The sequence below is a fragment of the Molothrus ater genome, chromosome 18 (genome assembly GCF_012460135.2).
Source record: "Molothrus ater isolate BHLD 08-10-18 breed brown headed cowbird chromosome 18, BPBGC_Mater_1.1, whole genome shotgun sequence".
Taxonomy (NCBI): domain Eukaryota; kingdom Metazoa; phylum Chordata; class Aves; order Passeriformes; family Icteridae; genus Molothrus; species Molothrus ater.
In genome coordinates this window covers 10,193,927-10,221,216 of record NC_050495.2, presented here as the reverse complement: position 1 = coordinate 10,221,216, position 27,290 = coordinate 10,193,927, and the positions used below count along the sequence as shown (strand labels likewise).

Below are 27,290 nucleotides of genomic sequence, written 5' to 3'. Positions count from 1 at the left end.
CAGGGGTAAATACCATCACCCGGGGCTGGGCACGGCTGGTGGCACGTTCTGGGGTCCCCGGGAGCCTGCAGGGAAGGGACCCTCGGGGGCTACAGGCACCTCCCGGCTGGAGGGGACAGTCCCTCACATAATTTTCTTCTCAAAGACTGTGGAGGCTCTGGGTGGTGGGCTGAGCTCACCACCTTTCCCTCCCCCAGGATAAGTCTCTCCTGCTGCCTCCGAGCTGGTACTTAGAGGCATTTATGAATTGTGTCTTTAATACGGCGCTGGAATATTTGCCCCATAAATTCTTAAGATCAGATTTATGGATGAGCTATAACTGACATCACAGACTATTAATAAATCGGTTAAACCTACAGAGAAGATTGTATTCCCCCCCATGGCACAATAAGCACATGAAAAGGGCCGTAAGGCAGCGCAGCAGCCGCGGGTGGTGGTGCCTGGCCAGGGGCACAGAGGCCATGTGCTGTGTCCCCAGGGCCACCTGCCCTGCCCTGGAGGCCACCAGCCATCCGTCCCTGTGTGCTGTGGGATGCCCGAGGCTCAGCGAGCAGCCTGCCCGCTCCTCAAAGGCAGGGTCCAGCACATCCCCGTTTCCCCGGAGGCGGAGGGGCCGCAGGGGAATTGCAGTCAGAGTCAGGCACGCCGGAGGGTGGAAGGGACACAGAGGACGCTGCTCCGAGCGCGCTGCCTCCCCTGCCCAGGAGAGGAGCTATTTGCAGAGCGAGTGCGCAGCTATTTCTGGGAGAGGCTTCATTAAGAAAAGCCATCTGGAGAGAGGCGGCAGCGGAGCCGCGGCGCCGGGAGCAGCTGGCTCCGCAGCTCCGGGATCCGCTGCGTTCCCAGGGCTGTGATGCACAGGGAAAATGCGGAGTCTTTCCTCATCCCCAGCCGCGTCAACTGGCTGCATATTGGGATGTTTTGTACCCAGTTCAGAGCCAGAGAAACCTGGTGGTTTTATCCTCACTCCCACCCTGGGCAGGGCTGTTCCCACCCTGGGGAGATGCTCAGCCTTCCCATGTGATGCCCAAGATTTAGGCAGACAAGACGGGGAGATACCCTAAGACCGGATCCTGGTGCCATCAGGGGTGATAGGAAACGTGGGATGGAGGGCTTGAGCCCCACACCAGCTCCTGGAATGGGGGTACCCTGTGAGACCCTGTTCTGAAGAGAAAGGGGCTGCTGAGGGCAGTGGCAGGAGGAAGATCCCACTGCTGGGAGCTGGTGGGCTGGGAGCCAGTGGCTGGCAGTGACCCCACTGCAGTGGCCCCACATCCAGGCTGTGCCCCCCGGTGCCACCAAGCACGGGGAGCTCTCCACCAGACTCAGGACATGGCCCCAGGAGCACAGGGGGAGATAAACAAACACAAATGCAATGTTTTCTTCCGCCACCAAGTTTCCATCAGTGCTGGCTGGCTGGATTTGATTAAACGTCTGATTTATTACATTTTGCAACATAGTTTCACTACCAGATTAAACGTACATCAAACCCACGGGAAGGGTCCCAGCACACCAGTCCCCAGAGCAGCACAAGCCATGGCAGGGTGGGCTGACAGGGGGGACAGGGGGACACAGGCTGCTGGTCCTCCAGGAGCTTTTCTGCAGCTGGGAGTGCAGCCCATGTGGGTGGATTCCCTGGGGATGGCAGGCAGGGGATCCGTGCAGCTGGGAAAGGGCCAGAGCAGCCCTGCAGCCACTTCTCCAGCACTGGGCTCACTGAGACACGTCACCTGCTGAAGGGACACCCACGGGCCACGGCCACCCAGCCCTGATGTGCCCCTGCCACTGAGCTGGACTGTCCCTGGGGCAGCAGATCTCCATGGGTGCCAGGGTGATGCAATCCCGTCCTGATCCAGCCCCGCAGCTGCTGAGGAAGAATTGCTGCAGTCCAGAGCCATCTCCACGGGGCAGTTTCACCATGCAGGCAGGAGGGCTGCCCCAGCAGGCTCTCAGCTCTCTGCCTGCTGCCCTTGGAGGAGCTGGCTGTTCAAACCACTCCAGCACTGCAGCTGCCAGGCTGTGCAGCCTCTCCTGACATCAGCCCCGCTGCCGGGCACTTGAAAAGCCTCTGTGTAAAAGAAATTAATAACAAAGTGAATTGCACTCGAATGCAGCTTCTGCAGAGATAAAGCAGTGGCAGGGGAGCAGTGGAGTGTGAGGGAGGAGTTTAACCTCCCCTCCCCACAAGCCCGGGCAGTGATGGATGATGACATTATCACAAAACCAGGTCAGATTAAGACCAAAACAAGCTGAGATCCACCAGGCTTCCTGCTGGGGTCCTCACCGGCGGGGCTGGGTGTCAGAAGGCTGACAGCAGATGTCAAACGATTGATTCCTGAGCAGGCTGGCTTTCCTTCCCAGCCCTGTGATTGGAAGCTGGGAGGGCTGGAGCTGCCTCCTGACACCGGTGGGGTTCTGGTGGGTCTCACCCAGCAGCCAGCGATCGATGCTCACCCGAGCCAGCTGCCTCCAGGTTGGGGGTGTTTGTTTGCTTTGTGATGGACAGATTCAGGAAAACTGCATCCTAAAAGCTCTATGGCCTCGTCTGGAGGCTGTGGGGTTTTCACCCCCAGCCTTTGCCAGATCAATGCAGCAGCAGATCAGCCCACCATGGAGCTGCCCTTGATCCTGACAAGCACAGAGAAAAGAAAAATGTAAAAAGATGCAGGTTTGCAAGGGCACAACTCACTGTGTGCACCATGGGCAGGAATGAGAGGCTGGAACAGAGTAGGAGCATCTTCCACAAGCTACAACTCCGAGGGGGACACAATTTTTACCTGTTTTCAGCTGAGTTTTCAGGGAGCAGCATTGGCAACACATCCCTGGCTGGGAAAGCAGCAGCCAGCCGGACCTGAGTGCCACAGCTCCGTCATCAGCAGTGATTAACGAGACGTCTGAGCTGTCCTTCAGCACCAAGAGATAGCAGGGAAAATGCCTGTGGGAGAAGAAATGGGCTGGGCTGGTAACTCCAGACCTCTCCCGGAGGCTCCTGTTGGTGACTGACTCTTGGACAGGGAGTGTCCCATCCCCAGGCAGTGTCACCCTGGCTGCCATCCCTCCTCAAGCACCTTTGTGCTCCTGATTCCCAAGGGGATTTGTCTTGCAGGGCCCCTACAGGTGCTGGCAGGAGGGAGTCAGGAGCTGTTCCCACCTGTCAGGGCAGAGCAACTTAATGTCATTCAGAGCTGGGATCTCACCTCCAAATCCCTCCTTCCTTGACAAGAGCAAAAACCATCCACTCAAATCTTCAAACAGCAGTTCAAAGCCTTTACATCGCTCTCCAGATTAATTAGCAGCTAAATAATAATCCAGGATAAGTCTTAGCAAGGCATGAGAACCACGAAATGGTCAGCAGTGATGTGCAGGATCCAAGGCAGGAGAAAGTTTCATGTTCCTGGTTAAGTCCAACATCTCCCAGGAAAATGCAGCCTCTTCCCATAACAAACAGCTGTGTCAAGAGTCAATCCTCACCAGAGGAGCATTTCAAAGCAAACTCACCTGGGGCAGAGGGGCTGTTTGCTTCACCTGTGTTAACCCTGGCAGGGCAGCAGCAGAGTTCTGGTCACTGAGGGCCACCCCAAATTCCCACCAGTGGGTTGGAGAAAGCTTCTGGTGGGTCAGAGCTGCTGCAGGGGCAGGAGGCTCAGCAGAGGCATGGCCATGGCCTGAGGATGGACATGAAATACAGGAACACTGTGTCAGAGCTGGGAAATGCTCACATGCAAGCAGTGGCAGGAGGAGAAAGGACTGCCATTGCCTCATCCTGATGTGGGCACTGTGCCCAGGCAGCTCTGCACGGCTCAGAACCATGCTTTTCCTGCTCTGGACTCCCACCTGAGGCTCACATCCCACTCCCAGAGGCCACCACTGCAGGCCACAGCCCAAACCACAACTGGAAATCCAATCCCCACCAGCCTGGGAGAGCCATTCCTTTCCTACCAAACCCCCTTTTCCCAGGCACCTCTGACCTCTAGGAAGACTACTAACTAACTAACTAACTAACTAACTAACTAACTAACTAAATAAATAACTAAATAAATAAATAAATAAATAAATAAATAAATAAATAACTACCCCGTCTGCAGCAAGCTGGCTGCACCAGAACATTTATTTCATAGAATGCATCATTTATTTTCAATTATCGTGGTGCTTTCCCCCCTCCTTGCGCCTCTCGCTGGTGGAAAGTTTGCAGAGTTACAAAAGAGCCTTGGCAGGAGCGGCGGCTCCAGAGAAGGGACAGATGGGGACAGCAGTGGCACCTGTCCCACGGAGGAGGCTGGCAGCCCGGCCGGGGCAGGGAGGAGGGAGGGACAGCCCGGGACTGGGGTCAGGCGAGGAGAGGTGTCCCGGCTGCCAGCTCACCTCCGGATTAACGCAGGAGGTGACAGCAGCGAGCGGAGCAGAGGCGGTGACAGCGACACGGCAGGGAGGGCACAAAGAGCGATGAGAGCAGTGCTAGGGGCGTCTCGTCCCACCGGTGCCACCCTCCCAGCCCTTCCTCTCCTTTCCCCTCTCCTCCAGGGACCTGCTCTCGGTGCCTGGGTGAGCCAGAGCTGGGGGTTGCAGCCAAGTCAAGCTTTGGGTGACAGGTGACACCCAGCCCTGGCCTCTGGGGACACAGCTGGACACGGAGCTGGTAGCTGGAAACCCCCAGACCTCCAGGGGCTGCCCCTGAGGTGTTTGTGTGACAACCTGTGCCACATCCCCAGCCCACAGGAGATGCTGAGCTGTGACCCAAGCACAGGATTCAGTGTCTTCACCTCACACTTGCACACCAAGCAGCTTTTTTTATTCCCAGGTGTGCCTCAGCCAAAGCCATTTCAAGATCTCCCACACGTCATGAAGGATTTTCTAATGGGGCACAGCAGACTCTAAGATTTATATCAAAAAAGGCCCAATTTATTGAATTAATGCTGCAGAGCAAAGCCATGGCTGCTTAACAACTGGAGTATCAGTATTTTACAGCAACATAACTAATAAGGCCATTAATACAAAGTGGGCTCACTCCTGACATTTATATCACTGTAAATCTCGCTCTCAGCACCAGAATTATTTATGCCATCCCAGGCACTCAAGAAGCGCTGTCATCCTTTATCAGGCTGAAAGATTTGAGCCAAGAAACAACGAATATAAACACAATAATAAAAAAAAAAAAAAAGCTGGAGCAGAGCTGGGACAGGTCCCTGATGCAGAGGTGGGGCTGTCCCTTGCTCCCCTGCAGGGATGGGACCCGGGGGCAGCTGTGAGCCCTCCGGGTCTCTGGGGGCTGAGCCCTTCCAGAATCCCTGGCTGCAGCTCCCCACATGCACCAGGTGTGCCCTGAGCAAGGAAAACTCAGATGGTTTCCACAGAATCATGGGAATGGGCTGGAAAGGACTTTAAGGATCAAGCCGCCACGGGGCTGCTTTTGCTTCAGGGTGCACTGGGCGGAGAGCACAGACACCAATCCCACTGTCACAGGTTTTAAATGGGGATTGTGGATGCAGCCAAGAAGACTGAAAACTGCACAGGGTGAGGAAGATCTAAACCCCTCCTTCCCCCACCAAAAAAAAAAAACCAACAAAAAACCCAAACCAAAACATCCCCATCGCTAACCAAGCACCTGGGAAACTGCAAATAGGAAGGAGGTGAGGGCAGGGGGTGGCAGAGCTGAGGAGCCCGACAGAGCTCACTGAGTACTAATTATTCCCGGCATTATCTGCGCAGACAGATAAGGTTTTCATTAATAAACTTGCGGGAGGTGGGGGAGGCAGAGAGAGCAGGAGCTGCCGCTGAGAGCCAGGCAAGAGCTGTGCCTGAGCCAGCAGCGGAATGCGGCCAGGACAGGCAGCAGTCGGGGGCAGCAGCGGTGGCACTGCGGGGACACGGGGACAGTAATTAGCTGACGAGCCTGTTCCTGCTCCGCATTGTTGTGCAGGCTGTCTCCTAATTCACAGCTCGCTGGAAATGAAATTGTTAGAGATCCTCCCTAGGCAGGGCCTTGTTAAACCCGCGGTCTGGAGAGATAAACCCCGGCCGGTGTGGGAGAAGCATCCCCACCCCACAGCCTCGCTGCACCAGCACCTCTCTGCCCTTCCCACACCCAAAGCCCTCTCCCTGTGGCTCGCTTCCCGGGAAATGCCTGGGAAATAGATCACTCTGACTCTGGAAAGGTGAGATAAATCTCCCAGGGACTGGGTGTCCCAGAGGATCAGAGCTGTTACAGCAAGAGGCCAGCAGGGGAGGTCAGCCAGCCCAGCCCAGCAATTCATGTTTTAAATTCAGGTTACATCATGCAACACTGAAAAAGAGAGAAAAAATATCCCATCGCTAACTTTCTAGGATCTACTTTCTCATACCTTATCTCCCAACTTTTCTGTAAGCCAAATCCAACCTTTCCCCAGCTCTTCCAGGCAGCAGCAGCAATTTGCTCTGCTTGGCTGTAATTAGCTGCAAAACCACCTCAAAATTTGCCTGGTTGAAGAACATTTAAGGACTAAAAAAACCAAAAAAACAAAGGGAATGGAGCTGCAAGAAAGCAGCAAAATCCATCATAGCTAATTATTTACTCTTGATTGTCAAAAAAAAAGAGAGGGATTGATGAAAGGAGTTGGTAAGCAGGACGATGGTGGGAGTGTTGTTGAAGGCAAGCAGTGCAGTGGGATCCAAAAGCAGGAATTTTCATAATCTATGGGCTCTTAATTATCTAAACTGAGGTCTCTTGGAGCTGCCTGAGTGAAAATTAATTAGTTTTCGAAATAATAGCTAAATTGATACTGGGAAGGAGTTTGGGTTCCAAAATAATGGCTGAAAATTAGCCAGCCTGTTTCTCCATTTCTCTCTGCCATGTTCAGGAGGACATTTGTCTCCGTTGCTTTTTCAGAAGAGGGCCATTAATCAAATCAGCAGATGGTTCTTCCCAAGCCTGGGGTGTTGCAGAAACACAAAAGGGAGGAGGAGGAAGCAATCACCAACAAGTGTTAGGGGAAAAAATCCCCCAGCCCAGTGATTAGCAACTCCAGAGTCCATTGCCCTTGAAAGAGCAGAAGCTGTTCAGCTGGAGTAACTCCTCTGGAGACAAGGAACGTCTCCCGTGACAGGCAGGCACCTCCAGGAAAGGGATTTGTCTGTCTTTAAAACAAATTACCTGCACTAATCCCAAATACCAGGATTTATGTCTCCTGGCTGACCCAGCTTTGATGTCCAGCTTGTCAGTGCCTGCTCAGCCTCTCACCCACGAGTGGGCCACACACATCAGACTCATCCCTGCACATCCTGGGAGTTTGTGTGCTGGCCTGTCCCCCTGCAGAGGTGCCACCCCAGCCCCTCCCAGCTGGCTGCACGTCCTACAGGAACAGCTCCATGCAGGAACCTCTCCTGTCAGCACTGGTGACAGCTCTGCTGTCACACATGGCCAGGACCATCCGAGGGGCTCAGGGGCTGTCAGATGAGCACACACACAAAATCAACAGCAGCTCCTCAAAGAAAACCCCTCAGTGGTCCCTGCCTCTCTGGGATGGCATCAGCCACAAAGCACCCTCACAGAAGGTGCCCTCACAGGTGGGACACTGCTCCTGGAGGGTCCCTGCTGTCCCAGCTCATGTGGAAGCAGGTCCATGTTGCTGCACAGGCAGCTGAATGCTGCCCCATCCATCAGCAGCCGCTGCTCACAGAGCCCCTGGGCTCAGAGGAGCATCTGCTCCATTACACAAACACATGTGACATGTGTGAAACCCTTCACAGCGCTCACTGCTGCTCCTTGCCTCGGATTTATGGCACAATAAATAACGGGGCAGAGGCAGGCACCCATCCACTCTGCACTGTTTGTGCTGCTCCAACCCAGCCCTGCAGATCTCCTGCCAGGATGGCATCACCCCACACGTGGCTGAGGGACAGGAGGTCCTGCTCCCAAGGCTCCTTCCCTTTCCTGTTCAGCAGCACCAACAAAATCCATCCTTCCCTGCTGCTCATTCTCTTCTCACAGCCAAGGGAGGGGTATGTGTCTCCCTAAGGGATGGTGCTGCTCCTGCAGCATCTCCCAGAGCCCAAGCTCAAAGCTCAGAGCCTCTCCGTGAAGCTGACAGCCACACCAGGGTCACTGTTTAGTAAGAAATGACAAAAAGACAATCAGAAGGCTGAGTAGCATAAGCACAAGTCTTTACTTTGAACCACTTCTTTTATTACACTGGTCCAATACAGGTGGACTTGATTGGTCATTTAATCAATGCATTTCACACCTGATGGGCTAATTAACAAGATGCTCATTTATAAACAATAACAAGAAAACAGACATTAGGAAAACAACAACTGCAGGTTGTTTTTAATAATTGGACATCATTGTTTATCTCCAACTCCCTAAATTCTTCCAGGCCGATTCTGGGAAAACTTAGCTCATTTTCCCACTCTGACCAGGCTGTCATGTCCACAGCACAGGGGTGGCGAGAAGGCTCCTGGAGCCCATGGCCATGCTCAGGACCACCCACACTCTGTCATCCCCACCTTACACTGCCGAGCAGCAAGACCAGCCCTCAGCAGGACCAGGGCCCTCAACAGGATCAGCCCTCAGCAGGACCAGGGCCCTCAGCAGGACCAGGGCCCTCAACAGGATCAGCCCTCAGCAGGACCAGGGCCCTGAGCAGGACCAGGGCCCTCAGCAGGACCAGGGCCCTCAGCAGGACCAGGGCCCTCAACAGGCCCGGCCCTTGGCAGGATCAGCCCTCAGCAGGACTGGCCCTCAGCCTCCTGCAATTAAGACTGGGAGGACATAGGAGAGGCCTATGATAAGGTTGATTAAGGTTGATTAAGAGAGGGTAGTTAGTCATGGGAGATGATTTAAGCTAGGGAGAGGATCCGAACCTCTGAGTTAAAGGACTTAAGCCTTTTGCATTTTCCAAGCTCTGCCACGCTAGCTGGAAAATGGATGTGGTGTGATAGCCTTTTATAATTTACTTTTACTTAAGGCCAAGGCTTGCTTGTGGTATTGGCCAGTAGGACCAGCCCTCAGCAGGACCAGGGCTCTCAGCAGCCCTCAGCCCTCAGCAGGACCAGCCCTCGGCAGCACTGGGGCCCTCAGCCCTCAGCAGGACCAGCCCTCGGCAGCACCGGGGCCCTCAGCAGGACCAGCCCTCGGCAGGACCGGGGCCCTCAGCAGGACCAGCCCTCGGCAGGACCGGGGCCCTCAGCAGGACCAGCCCTCGGCAGCACCGGGGCCCTCAGCAGGACCAGCCCTCGGCAGGACCGGGGCCCTCAGCAGGCTGTTTGGCCATGGAAGAGGAGGAGCAGCGCTTGCAGCAGAGCTCCTTTGGATAGGAGGGCACGGGGGCCATGCCCGCAGCAGGAGCGGGCACTCGGTTTATCAGCGCGGCTCTCAGAGCCCCACCGGGCCCGGGCAGCAGCACAAACAGCTCATTAGTCACGGGCAGGCTCCTGCTGCTCTGCCAGCCCGGCTGAGGCGATCGCCACCAGCAGCGCATCAAAGGCAGGCGGGGACAGGAGGAGAGCGCACCTTGAGGCTGCTGGGCAGCATCAGCCTCGGCTCTGGGCTGAACCTTGTGCTCGCCCGCTGCAATGCCTTAGCTGGATTTATTGCTCTGCCATGGGCAAGAGAAGGCAAGTGGATGCTGGATTCTTGGCCATTATTTTGATTTTTCATCCTTCACCTGCTGTGAATAAAAAAAAAAATGACAGTGAGAGCAGCAGCCCCTCAGGCCAACACCCACTGCCATCCCTAGAGCAGAGCAGGAGCACCCATTGCTCACTGTGCCCTACACGGTCCACCAAGCCACTGATTTATCCTGATTTATCCTGATTTATCCCCAGGGCCAAAAAGAAGGATGCTGGCCAGCAATCCTTAACCAAAATAGAGGTACCTCTGCCTCGAAGAAGGGCCAGGTTCTGTGCAGGAACCAGAAGTAGTTTCCTGGCTCAGGTGTTGTCAGCCTTGCTTGGATTGCCCTTGTTGCCAGAAACGCACACACTCAGCTGGGAAGATACTTGAGTTGCCAACTTTTGGGGTGTCTCTACCCAGAACAGAGGTGGAGGAGTGCCAAGGCCCCTGGGAAGAGCTGTGTGTCAGGAGCTGCAATGGGGCTGGCTTGCAGAGGCTTGGGGTGCACAGCACCCACATCTCCTCCTCCTCCAGTCAGGGCAGGCACGGCAGGCTGGGGAGCAGATCCAGCCCCTGGGCAGGATGCTGGGGCTTGGCTCCTTGCAGGTATCTCCATGTCTGGTGTTTCCAGCTCTCCTGTCCAGCCCCAGGCTCTCTGCCAGCACACACCCGCTCCTCTGGGCTCTGCAGCCCAGCTCACACGCTGGGGTGAGCTCATGGTCCCTCCTCCAGATTCCTCTCCAGCCACTTCCCAGCCCCAGGCACCGGGATGGTTTTTCGTCCCCTTTTTGCAAGGTGATTAAACGCTGCACTTGTAAAACACTTCATTCTGGGAAACAAATTATGCAAAACACACTCAGTGGGATCTCACACAAATTAATACAGCCGACAGTGGGGACTCTGCTCCCAGGATTTACTTCTGGGGACTGTGAGAAGCTGCCTGGCCAGGCTGCTCCAGCCTGGGAAAGGGTGTTCAGCACAGAGCTCTGCTCTATCTCAGCCCCCAGGGAGCTCCTCTGGGAAGGGCTGGCTGGTGGCACACGTGGCACAGGGACAGACTGGTTGGAAAGGATGAAAGTTTGACAGGAAAGTCTCACAGATATGAATGCTTGGCAGAAAGATCTCTGAATGTAGAACCTGAGAACAAAACAGAGATGGAAGCAAGTTTTGATATATATTTGATATGTGTAAATTGAGGATTGCTCAGCCAGCCTTACTGGACAGCTAAGAAAGCCAGGCTTATGTCGAGTTGGAAAGAGATTTTATGACTTAAAGCAAAGGATAAGCTGACCACAAACAAAAAGATGTTTTTACCAAGCAGAAAGCTACCCCAGGCAAACAAGATGTGTCAATGTGGCAAGTAGAAGAAAGGTCTAAGAATATTGCACTGCAAGAAAACTGAAAAACAACTTTAAGTTTAAACTGTACCATACTAACTCATGTGATTAGTAATGACCATAATGTGGTAATGATAGTAGTTATGATAGGCTGTAGGTAATAGTAAAGGTACTGATTGGTTGTTATGCATTAAGATGCACAGTGAAGAAAAGTATATAATGCATTGTAACCAAAATTAAAATGTCTTCAGGCTTGCCTGTAGCTGTGGCTGACAGCTGTAGCTCTGTCACCCATGACCCTGGACTGCTGTAACATCTTGGATACGATAAACTGCATTTTGAAGAGTCCCCTGTAGTCCTGCATCTCTTGTCTCAGGCTCTGACTCAGACTGGTCTGGAGGCCCAGCACATCTGCATCTCCTGGTGTTCCTTGTTTTAACCCTCACGTGGTTTTCTCAGAGCATTCTGCTGCTGCTGGCAGTGCTGCAGTACTGGTGCACCATGCTGGGATAAGAGCATCTGGGTGGATCTTCCCTCACTGTGTTTCCAAGCAGCTCCAGGGATGCTCTGCTTGCCCACAGCCTGGGACAGAGCTTTGCCAGCATGAGCCCTCGCTGGCCAGGCAGAGCTTTCCACATCTTGGGCCACTAATGATGGGCAGGGAGGCTGCTGAGCTGCAGACAGGCCCTGGCCATGGCAGGCATCACAGGATGGAGCTCACTCTCCTGGGGTGGCTCAGGGACGCTCCAGGGGAGAGGACTGCAGGCAGGCAACGTGCTGGGTTAGGAACAAATTCCATCCAATCTGGAGCCTACCTTGGGTAGGCATCATTGTTAAAAAGGGGAAAGAAAAAAGAGGAAGAAAAGAGAAATTAAGATTCCCTGCCCCCGAATTGCTGACTCACGAGTGACTCAGGGCTGAGTTTAGCTGAGGAGCTCTCACAGTGGGGTGAGCCCTGCTGGCCTCTCCTGAACCTTCTGATCAGACCTTCCAAGTAAACCCTTCCCCAGCTCAGGAGAGATCCCAGTCATGCTCCAAGGGGATTATGGAGCACCTCTGCAGGCTGGGACAAGCACGTGGACACCCTGAGGTGCACACACAGCTCTGCTGGGCATGCAGGACCTGGCAGGGAGACAGCACCCAGAGCATCACACCTGAGGAGTCACCATGGCAACAGGGAATTCCAACAGCAGGGAGGGGTAGGTCTGCACCGAGGGACCTAGCCACAAGGGGCTCCTCTGGTGGCACTGCCTGACACCAGTGGACAGACCCCAAATGGCCCTGCAAGTGTTGTTCCAACAGCTCAGCCTGGCCTGGGGAGTGAGGATGGGCCCTGGGGAAGCACAGAGCTTCTCCCAGACCAATTTCCACAGCAAGGTGCCACGTTAAAGACTTTCTGATCAAAGAAAACTCCATTTCTAAGCCCTGATGGTATCAGCACCACAGCCTGACCCAGCTGGGAGCTGAGCTGGCTCAGTCACACCCGCTCCTGTCAGGTCAATCATTGCATAACCTCACACTAAACCTCCATCGAGCTCTTCCCAGGAGCCCAGCCCCAGAGCAGGGCTCAGGGCTCATCCAGAGAGCTGCTCCTCACTCCTTGCTCCTCTCCAGCCCCGGGCAGGAGCTGGGGGCCCTGCCTGCCCTGAGCCCCCCACACTCCCAAACTCTGCTGCCCTGGGCCATGGCATCAATGGGGACAGATTCCCACAGGGTCACTGTCAAATGAGCTGAAGGCATCATCCCTTCTCCACAGAGAACACCACACACTCAGCTTTTCCAAGTTCAACAGCATTGCTGAGAGCTTTTTTCTTTCCCCCTTTCATTTTTCATATGCTAAAAATCAATTCCTCCTCCTCACTGCGAGTGATTCCACTGAAGTTTCCCATCCCATTGTTCCCTTCCCTTCCCAACTTCTGCATTTTCCAGGCTCTGTAATAGATGAAGTGATGCCCATTCCCTTTTTCTACCTATTTTTTCCACATTTTTGGCTCACGGTGGCCACTCTGGCCAGGAGACATGCTCTGGCTCTCACTTCCCTGGTTAGGGACATTCCCTTTCCAGCAGGCAGCTTCCAGGAAGCCCTGGGAGCCACAGAAAACGGGGGCAGTGCTGTGTTCATGCCTTCCTTTGCCATCCATCCAACCTCCCCTTTTATTTAGGGGTAGAGAAGGGGCTGTGGCAGTGATTCAGCTGCTTCCTCCCAGTCTGGAGGGAGAGGGGGGCCCTGTACATCTGCAGAGGGGAGATAAGGGAATGGGGCACCTCCAGTGCCCCAGATCTTATTAAAGGAGAGCTGGCCGGAGATCCTATCTCTGCCCAGAAATATCTGTGACTTCACCCTCCACAAGCACACCAAGTGAGCAGGGTGAGCAGGCTGGGCACTGCTGTGGGGCAGGGAGCAAGGACAGGCTGCCCCCTCCCCAAGGGACCACGAGCCACCCTGTCCCCAGGGCTGGCCACAGTCACTGGTGACAGATCAGCCCCTGGCAGCTCGGAGCTGGCAGCTGCTCAAGCACTCAGCAGTGCCAGAGCTGGGGTTTGAACCTGCCAGCCCCTCGCTCACCCAAGGACATGGGGGACAGGGACAGCTCCAGGACAGCCATGGCACCTCCCAGCCCTGCAGCCCGGCTCAGCCAGCCCCAGCTCCCACTGCCAGCCCCGTGGGTGCAGCTGGTGAGCCATGCCCAGCGTTTTCCCAGCCTGTGCTGCTTCCCCAGAAGAGCAGAGCTGATTTGCCAAGGTTTGTTCCCACCTCTCTGTTCCATGGCAAAGGGAATTGGGCACCACAGCTCGCTCCAGCAAAGCCCAGAATGAGTTGCAGGCAGGTGAAGCTCAGATTTCCAGATCCTTCACCTCTGCCCTGACACCTGGGAGCCCGATTTGTCTCCAAACCATCATGTGCTGCTGGTTCCTCTCAGGGACAAGCACGAGGCAGGCAGCAGTGCAGGGAGGGAGCCCGGCCAACAAACACCACTCGTGCTGGGCACAGCCAAGAGGAGCTGAGGGAAAGGACCCAGTGCCAGGGGCTCCTTTCTGCCAGGGCAAAGCTCACTCTGTCCCTGCAGCAGTTTGGCAAAGGGGTTGTGGAGGGCAGCAAGAGCCTCAGTGATGCTCGTGGAGCACAAACAGGAGCAAACAACAGCCAAACAGCCAAGCAGTCTTCTTGTCAGACTAAACACTACAAAAGCCACGTGAATAACCTCAGTAAATTCTCCCCACCCTTCAGAGGGGAGGGAAGGTGTGCAGCAGCCTGCTCTGAGCCCTCCTGGGAAGGCAGAGAGGATGCAGCTCCTCCCCAGGACCACTGGAAAAGCCTGTGCACAGCTCATGGCAATCCCTGAGTCACAGGGACGCCGGTGCCACCTCCCAGCTCCTCCTTCCCTGCACAGCATGCGCCCTTCCCACTGCTCTGGGGAAGGGGGACAAACACAGAGCCCCCACAGCCACAGGGCACGTGGTCAGAGTGTGACAGGGGAGGTTCTGCTCCAGGGGAAGCTTCCCAGCTTGGGAACCAGCTGTGCTGGCCAGCTGGGATGGCTGAGCTGGGGACACCTGAGGGAGCAGAACAGGCCAAGCACAGCAGCAGGGAAGGGGCACAAGCATGAGTGGAAGGAGTTCAGAGGAAGGAGCATTTCAGGGAGACACAAACAGCTGCCAGGAGCTCACAGAAACACAGGATGGATTGGCTGGGAACGGACCTTAAGGATCATCTGCTTCCAACCCTCCTGTCATGAGCAGGAACACCACAAGGAAACCAAGAGCAGCAAGATTTGGGGAAGTGAGCAGGCCCAGGTATGCCAAAGCAGCAAACTCCTGCTGTGTGTGAGCATCTCCAGCCCGGCCGTGCTGCACAAGGAGCAAAGTCCTGCTGTGTCCCAGGCGATGAAGGAGAGATGTGGGCGCACACCCTGCAGTGCTGTGCCCAAAGAGGGCACTGCTGGGCCACGTTCCTCCCCAGCATCTTCCCTTCCCACCCAGTGCCTTCCCAGCCCCAGGGGCTCACTGGGAGCAGGGCTCTCCTCTGCAGAGTTCAATGCTAACACCCCACCTCGAGGATTTCTTGAGGGAAAAATCATCTTAGCTCATGAGAAGGCTTTTTGTTTTTCTTTTTCTTCTGAGGTGTAGCAATTATATTAAATAAGAAGCTGTCACTGCAATGCCTGTCCTGCCTTCTGACAGCCTGCTCTTCTTCATGAGCTTAAGTGAAAAAACCACATACATCAGATGTGCTTTTCCTCCTATTCACATTTCTTTTTTGCCTTGACTCACCTGTAGGGAAGGCTCCAGGTTCATCCCACTGCTGAGGGTCCCCTGAGCTCCCCTGGAGCTGTCAGTCCCCAGGTGTGTCCCCAGCAGCTCCCTCTTTGCTCACACACCCTCGGGTGGCTTCTGCAGGGAAACACTTCTGATGAAATCTTGCTTGTCCAGGGAGAAAACCAGGGAGAAATAGGTTGGGAAGCCTGTTCTGCCAGAGAGCTGTCAGGGAAGGGAATGGCATTCCAGGCTGAGCTCTGCTCCGTGGGAGGAAAGGCTTCAAACAGCAATTAGCCTGCACTGCCATTTCCAGGGAAACAGCTCTTGGTGCTCCGGACAATGGGCTGCAGGAGGCAGGCAGGCTAAAAGCTCTAATTCTGGGAGGATATATTTAGGTGGGCTTTTTTCCTTTCAAAGGAAGGTAGGTTAGAAAGGCTCTGACTCCTTGAAATAGACGTTCCTTCCACAAGCAGCTCAGAGCCGTGTCAGGGCACTGGCTGTTCCCTTCCACCCCGCTGCTGGTGACAAACACCCAGCTGGGCTGGCTGGGAACTGCCCTGGGTCACAGCACAGGGCTGGAGGAAAAGGGTCTGGCTTCCCTTGGAGCTGTCACACCAAGAGGTTCTCTGCTGCTGCTCACCAGCTGTGTTATTTATTCTGTTAGCTGGGAAAGAGCGGTGTAAATGATCATTCAGTCTGGCTGAGTGCTGCACAATTCCACAGTGCCACAGCTCCAGGACGCTTGGGGTGCTCCTTCCTCTTCTCTGCCTTAACAGAAACACGTAAGATCTCAGCAGGAGCTGAGGAAATTGCCTTCCTTTATCCTGCCAGGGCCTCGCCCAGGCCAGCTGGGGAAGGGGAATACAAGGAACACTTCTGCAGGAGCAGAGCCCAGCAGTGAAGGAGTCAGCAGCCCCTTTGCCCTTCAAATTTCCATTTAATTTGCATTTTAAGTTTGGGGACTGCTGAACTCGAGCCCTACAAAGGGCAGGGGATGCTCCAGGGCCAGATTCCTGCTCTGCAGGTCAGCCATGGAAAGAGAAGAGAGGCTCCCTGCAGCCCCTCCTCACACATCATGGGGCATCACCAAGTGCTTGAGGAAGAGGTGAGGATCAAGAAACAAACCCAGGAACCCTCTGGCAGCATCCTGGTATGCTCAGCCTAGGAAGAAGGAGGTCACATTTCTCCATGGATACTTGGACAGGGATATTAAAGAGGATCATCCCAGCAGCAGGCAGTGGTCCAAACTCACTGTTTTCAGGCATTTCAGAAGCCAGGACTTGCCTGCACAAGCTCCCAGAAATTATCCCAACAGCACAGAGCTCACTGCAGCACCAGAGGCTCTTCCTCCAAGATCCTCCGTACCAAATGGCCCAGCAGCATTCCAGATGGCCAATCCATCCAGGCTCCCATCCCTACCTCCTCCTGGGAGCCTGGAACACTTCCTGTGCCCACAAACAGGAACTATGGATCAACTGGAGATGGTGGCTCAGTACAACTGCTTCCTTGGCAAGCTCAGCAGGGCTGAGGAGGAGCCTCTCAGGAGGCTGCTACAAGATAAAACCAGAATATTTTGCAGTCATTTGTCAAAGGCTGCAGGAAACACTGGAGTTTTGGCAGTGCCTCTGGAGCCAAACCAAAACCAGGACCTCACAGTCCTACACAAACACACTCAGCCCCAGCAGATCCCATCCCTTGGGAGGGGAAGGGGAGCAGCTCTGTTCCCCCACTTTCCAGGGGTCCTTGGGAAGCACAACAAGGTGAAGGCAGTGGTTTGGCACTTTGATGAACCTCCAGCTTATTTCCCTAAAGAGCCATCAGGGAGACTCCTGAAGGTGTTGCTGGTGTAGATGGCAAGACAACGCAGTGGCTGGAGCAGGGAGAGCTTCTCCACCCCCAAACCACAGGGGGCTGCTCCCCTCTCTCAACCCAGCCGCAGCGGAGACAAAATGGAGACAAAATTGGATGAAAAATCCTCCAGCTCATCCTGGAGGAGCCAGTGCCCCAGGAAAACAGCTCAGCCAGCCCTAGAGGAATTGGTCACACGTCAGCAGAGCTCGGATTCAGCACCTCTGCAGCTCTGAGCAGCAGGCTGTGCCAGGGAGAGAAGGGGAGGGCACAGCCTGGAGCCATCACGCTGCACAGATCCATCCCTGCTGCTGGTGGCCTCAAGCACAAGCGTGTGGGGTCTCACTGCTTTGGCCTCACTGATTTCCCTCAGCTCTGCCCTCACACCCACAGTCAGGTGCTTGGTCCAGCCTTGCAGGAGCTCTGGAGCAGGATGAGGACACCCATATCCTTCCAGGACAAATGAAAGGGAACCACTGAGACAGCAAAGGCACTGCCAAGAGGAGAGGATGGCACTGCTGCCCCTGGCCTGTCCCCATGCCCCAGGACAGGACTGCCTTCAGCAAAAGCTGGGCTGTCTGGGTGAGAATCAGCTCCTTCCTCAGCTCCTTGTATCCCATCAAAAAAGTTTTTTCCATTCAAGAGAGAGGGAGAAATGTGGGAAATGAATTTGTAGAGAATTCGCAAAGCCTGACAGAAGGCTCACGCAGTGTGCATCTGTATGCAAACTTTGAGATAAGAAATGCTGACTTAGAAATGCCATGGAATAGGACAGACATTGCTGAGAGAGAAATGGAACTAGAAACAAGTTTCAAAGGATGGCCCAGCTAATAAGACTGGATACTTTAGAGAAATAGAACTGTGAAAATTGTATTGTAGTGGGACCCACAAGGGGTAATTTTAGATGATTAGCTTTAAGGCATCTACAGCATGGCGTGGCTAAAGCTGATAGGCCAAGAAACACCTATAATGTTTTGTAATTAGGAGATAGTTGGCTTCTGATTGTGATGGTGTGAATTCTAACATCTGTATTGTCCCACCCTTCTCATGAGACTGAAAATGGAATAAAAGTTTTTAAAACACCTCTAAGTTGCCCCATCTCTGGGTCAGAAAAGGCCAAAATCCAACATCTCTGGGAGGCAGGGTGCACCCAGAGCCAGCCCTGGCTGCCACACTGAGGCTTCTCAAGGCTCTCAGCTCCCAGCCTGGAAAGCAAACTGCAGCAATTACCGGCGCTCGCTGCTGCAAACGGCAGCACTCTGTAAATAAATTACAGCTCGGAAATTAATAAGTGCTGCCTAATTGGGGTTTAGCATCTTAAATTCCTGAAAATCCTTGTAAGATGACAGAAAAGGAAGAAGGGAAGATATTTACTTGGCTGGAGAGCCCTAATCCAGCCCCAGCAGTAGGCAGGACACCCAAGGAGCTTCAGCCCTGCCTGTCAGGGGGTTTTTGTGCTCCAGCACCAGGATGTGTCTGTACATCCCAGGTCAGACCAATTTTACTCCTGGCAGCAGAGCAGCAGTGCTGCAAATGGCTTTAAAATACCAAGCTAGAGCTTCCAAAGCAGAGCACCAGGGATGAAGAGAGACCAAACCAGAGAGCAGCTGCCAAGCTGGGCCTTTGTACATGAGGCAGAGAACCCTCTGGCACTCAGCACTTGAGGAAGCTCAGTGTTCCTCTCCTCCTCCTGACAGCTCTTTGGTGCATCCCACCATCACCATGGTGAGAGCTGGATGAGCTTTGGTTACCTGGGAGCACTCAGAGCCTCTGGTGCTGTGCGGGGAAATAATTTTGCAGCCAAAATCCTGCACGGATTCCCAGCAGACGATTCCCCTGGCACCAGGCTGGCAGCATCCTCTGGGCTGCCACCTCTGCCATGCCCAGTCTGCTCCACCCAGCCTCTGAGCAGTCTGTCCCTGTGCAGGGAGCAATGTGCTGCCCAGATCTGCCCCTTGCCTGCAGCACATGTGCACCTGTGCCTGATGAGAGGCAAGGCAGGGCCACGCTTCTGTGTGGTGCTGATGGTTTTGCTTTTCTTCAGATTTCTCCCAGCTGCCTCCCAGACACCCCAGGGTTCCCAAGGGGCTCTGTGTCCCAGCCTATTGCTGGGAGATCAGGAGAAGAGAACTGGGATAAGAACTGGGATAAGTGTTTTCCAGAGCTCCAGCTCCCTGGGGCTGAGCCCTGAGGATCCCCCAGTGCCTGCTGGGCACACAGAACAGGCACTGCTGTGCAGCCACTGTCCCCCTCCCCACACACACACACAGCTGTCCTGAAGGTTAAAGCACTGATCCCCTTTCCTGCTGCCCACATCATTAACACATCCAGGTGAGCAGCAAACACAGCCCCTGCACTGGTTTTCCTCTCCACCAACCTCTGGGGCCCTGGCACAGGAAAACCTTAATGGATCCGACACAACTCCCAGCACAGAGCAGCTCCTCTGTTTGATGCAAAGTTTAATTTGATTTCTCACTTGAATAGCTGAGACATCCTTGATGCACATCCTTCAGCTCCTTCCAGATAAATCTGCTGCATACAATTAGCACCAGGAATCACCTGCATTTCACCAGCCTTCTTCCCCTTCCCTCCTGCCTCCACCAGCACCTCCCAGGCTGCAGAGCAATCCCACTCCCACCTTTGGAAAAGATTTTCCATGGCATTTTCCCTCCTGTAGCAAGGGGGAAGATGGGGTTAAACACCTTTACTACATTACTGTAATCCAGGAGAGCTGCTGGAGGGGCAGAGGCCAAGGCAGGAGCTGCTGCAGCTGTCCCAGCTCAGTCTCCAGCTGCAATTCCTGCAGCAGCACAGCCCAGGCCAGCAGCATTCCCTGCTGCCCCAAGCCACTCTGCTCCTCCCCAAAAGCAGCTGCATTTCAGCAGGGCTTGGGGCAGCTGTGCAGCCCCTGGAGAGCTGTGGGAACAGCTCTGGGAACAGTGAGCAAATGCTGTGACTGCCAAGAAAATATGGGAAGCACAGGTGGGAACATGCTGTTCCTTTTTAGTATCATATAAAAGTCTGGAGGTTTTTCTGGCATCTGTTTTCAGGACAACCTGAAACTTCAGCCTACAATCCCCAGAGCCTGGGGAGCACAGAGCTGCTGAGCCGGGGTCACTGTTGGGGCAGGAGGGAGACCCACAACTTTCCAAAGAGAGAAAGCTGAACAAGGAGAACAATGTTGGCCTGTACCAACCACAGTGATGCACAGGGAAAGGTCTCACCTGAGACTGGAGAGCCCCGACAGCCTCTGGCTGTTTTCTGTCTGGTTCAAAACTCACTGGTGAGCCAACTCGACCGAATCCATTCTCTTCCCAGAGCTCTGAAGCACAACAGTTGATTTAAAAACCTTACAGCAAACTGTTGGGGAGTGAAAAATGGATTTTCAGGCATTAAAGGACAGACCGAGGAGCAAACAGACACCTTTGATTGAGAAATCAATGCTGGGGTTTTACAGCACTTCACACTAAGCAGCAGCAGAGCCCAGCGTGTGCCTCATCCCTGCAGGGCAGGGGGGGAGAAACCAGCAGAAAGCAGAGAAATTAAACACTCTGAGGCTTCCCATAGCCTTACCAAAGCCAAATGTACCATGCTTTCAAAAGAGACCCTTCAGATCATAAACTGACAGTGAAAGGGTCCATGCCAGGCCTTTCAGGGGGTTTCACCTGGCTGCTCCCAAGGCTGAGGGCTGCTCTCTCCTCACCCCCTGCTAACCAAGACCATGGTCCAGTGGCTGACATTCCTGCCTATAGCAGGGGGTTGGAGCTAAATGGCCTTTAAGGATCCTTCCAACCCCAACCATTCTGTGATTCTCTGATCTCTTCCAGCCCGGGGATCACCCAGGGCAGCACACAGGAGCTCCTGCTGCTCTGTCAACCAGCCATGGGTGCAAAAAAGGAAAAAAAAAAAAAAAGAAAAAAATGAAAAATATTAAAACAGAGCCTGGGATTGATGAAGATGCCAGAGGGAAGGAGCAAGTCACAAAGGGAAGAGGAGGAACAATCCCTGCCCCCAACAGGGATGTTACAAGCGAGAGAGACAAGCTGACAAATTAAAACAGACCACGAGAACCCCTGATATGTTTTAAAGTCTTCTCTCAGCTTTCTTCTTCTCTTTTGTATGTTGAAAATTCATCTTCAATTGCAATCTCAATGCCCCCAGAGGGAAAAGCAGCCTGGCATAAGGCAGACTTCCCTCTAGGCAATGTGAGTCTGTATTACCAGAGCAAAAAGCCTTTCATCTCAAAATCATTCCCTTCCAGAGCACTTGACCCAAAAGGAAGTCTCCTTTATTTCTCTAAAAGTCACTTTCTCTCCCACATCCCATGGCCTCAGAAGGGAGCTGGGAGGAGCTCTCTGCCTTCCCCAGTGCCTGCTCAGAGCCTGGCAGTGCCTGCCCTGTGCCCCTCCAGCACCCACTGCTGCCAGGGCCCTGCTGGGCAGGGACAGCCCCTCCCTGCAGCACCAGGATGGCAACAGATCCCAGGGCCAGGAGCTTGGGGACACCACCAGAGAGCCCTGCCAGGCTCCCCAAGCCCCTTCTGCCCAGAGAGAGGGACAAAGGGGGACCTCCTCCAAGTGTTTCCACCCCTCAGCAAGAGCCAACACAGCAGGTGAAGCCATCACTGACTTGTTGTGAACACCGGAACTGTTTCTCCTCAGATGCTCGGAGCCAGGAGCTCTCCCTTTCCCAGCCAAGGCTGCATCCACAGCACCTGGGTGGTTCTGGACAGCTCAGGAGTGCCACCAAACACAGCAGATAGAAACCTGTTGGTACTCCACGAGGAGCCAGCTGTGATCCCCCCTCCAGCAGTTCCCAGAGCTGGGAGAAAGTCCCAGTCCCTGAGCAAGCTGAAATGGAGGGGACAAGTGGCACCAGCAGCTCAGCAGGAGGGAGGGGAATGGCTGTTTGCCATGCCAGCAGGCAACCAGAAGCTGGCATGGGTGAGACAAAGGCTCCTGGCTCCCACAGCCATCTGAGATGCAGGGACATTGCCACCATGGACAAGGATCTGTGCACCAAGGCTGCCAGCCCAGCTTCACCCTGTGCAGCTCTGCCCTGCCCTGCAGGACACCAAACCCCAGACACCTCCCACGTGGGACACAGCTCAGAAAGCAACCCTGGGTCAGAAAGCCCAAGCCCAGCACAAGTCACTGACTCCATGCTGAGTTTTGCCACGAATTTGCAGTGTAATGTCAGAAAGGACAGCAGGACCCACAAAATTACAGCACATTTCTGCCCCTCCAAGCTGAGAACCACCTGAATCCCAATGTGCTGGAAAAACCCAGGGACTGCTTGTGCAGAGCTCTGCAAATTCCATGTTTTTAAAGCAGCCCTTGGGGTTGTTTGAAGCTCCTGCTGTTGGGATCTCAGCAAGCAGCTCCTGAGCACGAGCTTTGCTTTCTCCTGAACACACAGACACGGGTCTGGGCTACTCACTGGGCTCAGCCATCCTGGAGGGAGCAGACTTATCAGGCAGGACTGGCAATAAAGATAACAGTGGTGGCGGTGATGGTTCCTCGAGCTGAATTGCTCTCAGTGCACCGAGGGAGTGACATGCAGTGCAAGATACCCACAGAGTTCTATAGAATAAACACAGCCTGCTTCAGTTCACACAAACCAGCCCCACAGAAACATTAAAATTCAACAGCAGGGCCATCAGCTGGTTCAGCTTGGGCTGATTTCTGCATGCCTTTGGTAGCATTTTTAGGGAGGCTCTTTCTGAGGCTCTTTTCTCCAGCTGACAACTCCCTCAGCCCCTCTTTTTCTGAGCACTCCAAGGAGAGTGAAATCCTTGAAGGAAAATAATTTCCAAACCTCTCAGAGATAAAAAACGTCCTATTAGTCTAATTTTTAGGATGCAGGGAGGAGAAAGCTTAAGCTAAACAAACTAGTGGAAAAAATGATTTATTAAAGTAGTTGGATGCTATCAGAGAAGCAAGCAATTTCCTGCAAGCACCATTCTACTGGAACAGATCTGTCTCACCTTCCTGGCAGTGTTCCCTCTGCCTGCCCTGCTCCCAGAGCAGCTCCAATGGTCTGATCCCCTTCAGTGACCCATTAGCAGCCACAGGCACATTTGCCATTGTGTAAGTGGCAGCAGCAGCAAACACAACACTCTAAATAAATTTTCGGCAGCTACAGAGTGGTGTAATTAATCACAGGGTGTTTTACAGGCAGCAGGAGGCAGGGGAACGCTCGAGGCTGTGGGAGAAAAGGGACATCAGGGCCCCCTTCTGCTGCCTGTCCCCACCCTGCCCTGCCAGAGGCACACAGGAGCCAAGGGCTGAGGCCAGGCAGCAGCTGGAGCTGGAGTGGAGGTCAAGCTGTGTTTCACAGCTCCTCCCAGTTTGTGGGCTCCAGCAAGTGACTGTGTCCCCAGCCTGCTTCCTTTGGGCACATCCTTGATCAGCAGTTAAACAGCCCTGGCTGGCAGTGCCTGCAGAGGTGGAAAGTTAACCCTGCTCCAAGCCCACTCCCTGCATCTTCCCTTTCCCACATCCCTGAGCATCAAGACCCGCGGACAACAGAGCAGGAGAAACAAGAAGGAACAGCTTTAAACACCCTGAGCTGGATCCCTCCAGCTCCTCCCTCAGCACACAACAGCCCTCAGCCCTCACAGAATTCACAGAATGACCAGGTTGGAAGAGACCTTCAAGATCATGGAGTCCAACCCTGCCCCAACACCTCAACAAAACCCTGGCACCCAGTGCCACATCCAACCTTGTTTTAAACACCACCACCTCCCTGGGCAGACCATTCCAGAACTTTATCACCCTTTCTTTAAAAACTTTTTCCTAATATCCTATATTTAGGATATACAGGACCTATATTTCCCTTGGTGCAGCTGTGCCCTCTAGTTCTGTCAGTGCTGCCTGGAGAAAGAGCCCAACCCCACCTGGACAGAATTCACAGAATGACTGGGTTGGAAGAGCATCAAGTCCAACCCAACCCTTTCCCTCCCTGCAGCCTCCTCCTGCAGTCCCAGACTGTGGGATGCTGCTGGCTCCTGCTGCCCACCCAGCAGCTGGGATTGCTGGAAAGCCTCCCAATCTCCTGAGAGCAGGACACAGCACGTGCTGCCAGGGTGCCTGGCTGCCTGGATCCCAAGGGCACCAGCAGAAGCAAATGGAATAGCCTGGCCCTGGAGAAACCTCACATAAACCTCACACCACGTCAGACACCTGTCAGGGACCCTTGAACTCACCAGGATGGCACAAATGGCAAGCTGGGAGCCTGCAGGACTTCTCCAGGAATGCCTTGGCCCTCTTCTCCTCCCATCCTCCCTCATCCAAGGACAGTGGCCCACATGGAGGTGTCCTCCTGCTTCAGAGAGCACTGCCCTCACCTGTAAAGACAGACAAAAAAGCAGGTTTTGTTTCCTGATGCTGAACAGGAAACTGAAGTCCTGAAGGCTGTGGTGGAGTTGGAGTGGTCAGCATTCACCCTGAGCTCTGAAATCAACCCACCTGAGACAATCCTCCTCTTTCTCCCTTGCTTCAGCCCCACTCCCTGCTCTCTTCTGAAGTCTGGCATCCCTCCTGCTCTGACTGGCTGCTGTCTCTGAGCAGCACCAAAGCACTGCTGAGCAGAAAGGAAAAAAATATTTTTATATATATATATGTATATACAGCAGCCTTTAAGCCATGCTTTTAATATTTCATCTTTATTTTTCTGCCAGAAGAAAGGGAATTCCTTATGCTGGCTGGGCTGCAGCCTCACCACCACAGCCCTGAGCCTCAGACAGCCCTGGCTGCCAGCTCCTCCAGGCAGACAGAGAGTGCCAGGCTCATCTCCCACCCACCCAGACCTTTCTGCTCCATCATTCCCTGGTGCCACTCAGGAGGTGGCACTGAGGGGGCAGGGGGGGCTGGGCAGCTGCCTCAGAGCTACAGAATTCAAGACGTGGCAGAGAATCCCTGCACTGAGCTCCAAAGGCCACTCAGAGGCCTCCATGGACTAATTCTGGTGGAAATGATCCAGAAAAGGTGGCAGGTCAAGAGGCACTGGGTCACCCTGAGGGACACCTGCCAATCCCTGCCACCACACTCTGTGTCAGAGCCAACTGCCATCCCACCCTCACACCAGCTATCCATCAAGCATCGTGTGTGTCAAGCCAGCTTTTATTTTTAAATTTAATGTCTGTAAAGTATTTTGGCTTTAAATTATTCCGCAGCCTCCCTCGGTTTGGCGGCGCTTCCCCGTCTAGACAGAACAATCTTGTTGTCAGTGAAACAGATTCGCCCTGACATCCCTGCCGAGATGTTGCTGCTGTTTTGTGGAAAGGAAAGAGGCTAAAAAGCTCATTCTTTACAGTTTGGAGATGTGATTCCTGTCCATTCAACTTCAAACAAACACCTCAATAAATAATCCCGCTGTCTTGGGTTTGATCTCTCTGTGTTAGGCAGTGCAGGATGGCTCAGCAGCAGTGGGATCCTCCCTCTCCCACTGCTGCTCCTTCCTGGGAGCCAGGGATTCCTACCTCTCCCGTCCTTCCAAACCCACCTGCTTTGGCTGCAGAGCAAGGACTGCAGTGTGGAGATCCCTGTGGCAACACAGTCCCTGCTCCCCAGCACTGACCTGGATCCTCTGTGGCTGCAGGACAAGTCCTGGATGGCTGCATGGGAGATGCAGGAGAGACATTAAACCAAGTCAAAATATACCTTGCACACCAGATTCATTGCCAAGGCTCTGCCAGCATGAAAGGCTACAAATACTTTCTTTAAAATTAAAAAAAGTGCTTTTCCCCCTTGTTCACCGTGGCAAAGATAAACCAGACTGAGTGTTCAGCAGCACCTCGTGTCAGCCTGTGGAACTTGGAGAGAGAACACAGCCTGATCCAGCCAAAAATAACATTGTTCCCCTTTTGCTCTGCCGGTGACACATCCGTGCTGCCTGCAGTCAGAAGTGACAAGTATCAGCTGGGCACCTTTCCATCTCCTCTCCTGGTAAGACAGCCTCCCACATGGCAGCAGGGAGGTGATCTCCACCTTGTGTGGGGCTTTCCCTGGCCAGGCATCACCCAGGGGAGAGGCACAGCCCCAGAGCTCAGCCCCTGAGGAGCTGCACACACACAGAGTCACACAGGAACTGAGGGGCAAGAGCTCAGCCCCAGGGATGCTTCTCAAGGGTGCCTGTGGCCAGGGGGGCTGGAGAAGAGCTGAACTGGGGTATTTCCTGAGACCCCTGTCGTTGGAAGGAAGGAATGATGAATTTGACTCCATGTTTTTAGAAGGCTAATTTATTATTTCATGATATGATATGATATATGATATTACATTATGCTATACTAAAACTATATAAAGAATAGAGAAAGGATACTTACAGAAGGCTAAAAGATGCTAAAGGAAAACTCGTGACTCCTTCCAGAGTCCTGACCCAGCCTGACTGTGATTGGTCATGAAGTCAAACAATTCACATGTTGGATAAACAATCTCCAACTACATTCCAAAGCAGCAAAACACAGGAGAAGCAAATGAGATAATATTGTTTTCCTTTTTCTGTGAGGCTGCTCAGCTTCCAAGGAGAAAATCCTGGGCAAAGAGATTTTTCAGAAAATGTGACGGTGACACTGAACACAACATCACACACACCTATAGGGTGAGAAAAGGTTCCATTAGCTGATTTCATTCCTGAAATGCCTCTGGAGCTCCAGGAGGTGTCCTGCTCAGAGCAGACTGGATCAGCCCCCCGGTTAACATTTAATTCCACACAGTAAATCAGGTGCAAAAGCACCATGCACAGGAGGAGACACTCACCTCTAAATAGCCAAGCAGAAAAAATGCCTCTCGATATTCAAATGGAAGAAATGCAGTCGTGAAGCAAAAAGGGCTCTCTGTGCTCTTTGCTCAGGCACCCACATCCAGCAGTGCAATTGGAAGAGCTACAGCAGGAAAAGCTTCTGGGCAGCTCCACACCTGCTTCCCCCTCTTCATGTGAGGTACAACCTCGTGAATTCATCCCTGTCAGACCTCTGTGGAGACACAGAAGTTTCCTTCCCCCAGCTCTGCCTCTGTCCCACAGGGAACAGCAATCCTGGCAGCCCCCAGCACACCCACCCCAGGCAGAGCAGATGGCCCCAGGATGCAGAGAGGCAGAGCAGAGCGGGGGAAGATCCCACCAACCATCCCAGAGATGCCGTGCAGAGCCAGCCCCAAGGACTGACTGTACCAGGGAAACAGCACCAGGAAGGCACAGCAAAGGCACAGCAGATGGATGTGGCCTTTCCTGGGAGCATGGAGACCATCCTACACAGCACAGAG

The 27,290-nt window shown here is 53.8% G+C and overlaps 1 long non-coding RNA gene across 1 annotated transcript; it reads right to left on the bottom strand.

Annotated features, from left to right (window-relative positions):
- Nucleotides 1-1,431: 1,431 nt before the first annotated feature.
- LOC118693219 (uncharacterized) lies at nt 1,432-27,290 on the bottom strand. The gene is made up of 6 exons (XR_008508705.1): nt 25,534-27,290; nt 24,498-24,609; nt 24,236-24,376; nt 15,196-15,315; nt 3,499-3,665; nt 1,432-2,935 (listed from the first exon to the last, which is right to left on the bottom strand). It is a non-coding gene; the product is annotated as an uncharacterized LOC118693219 (long non-coding RNA).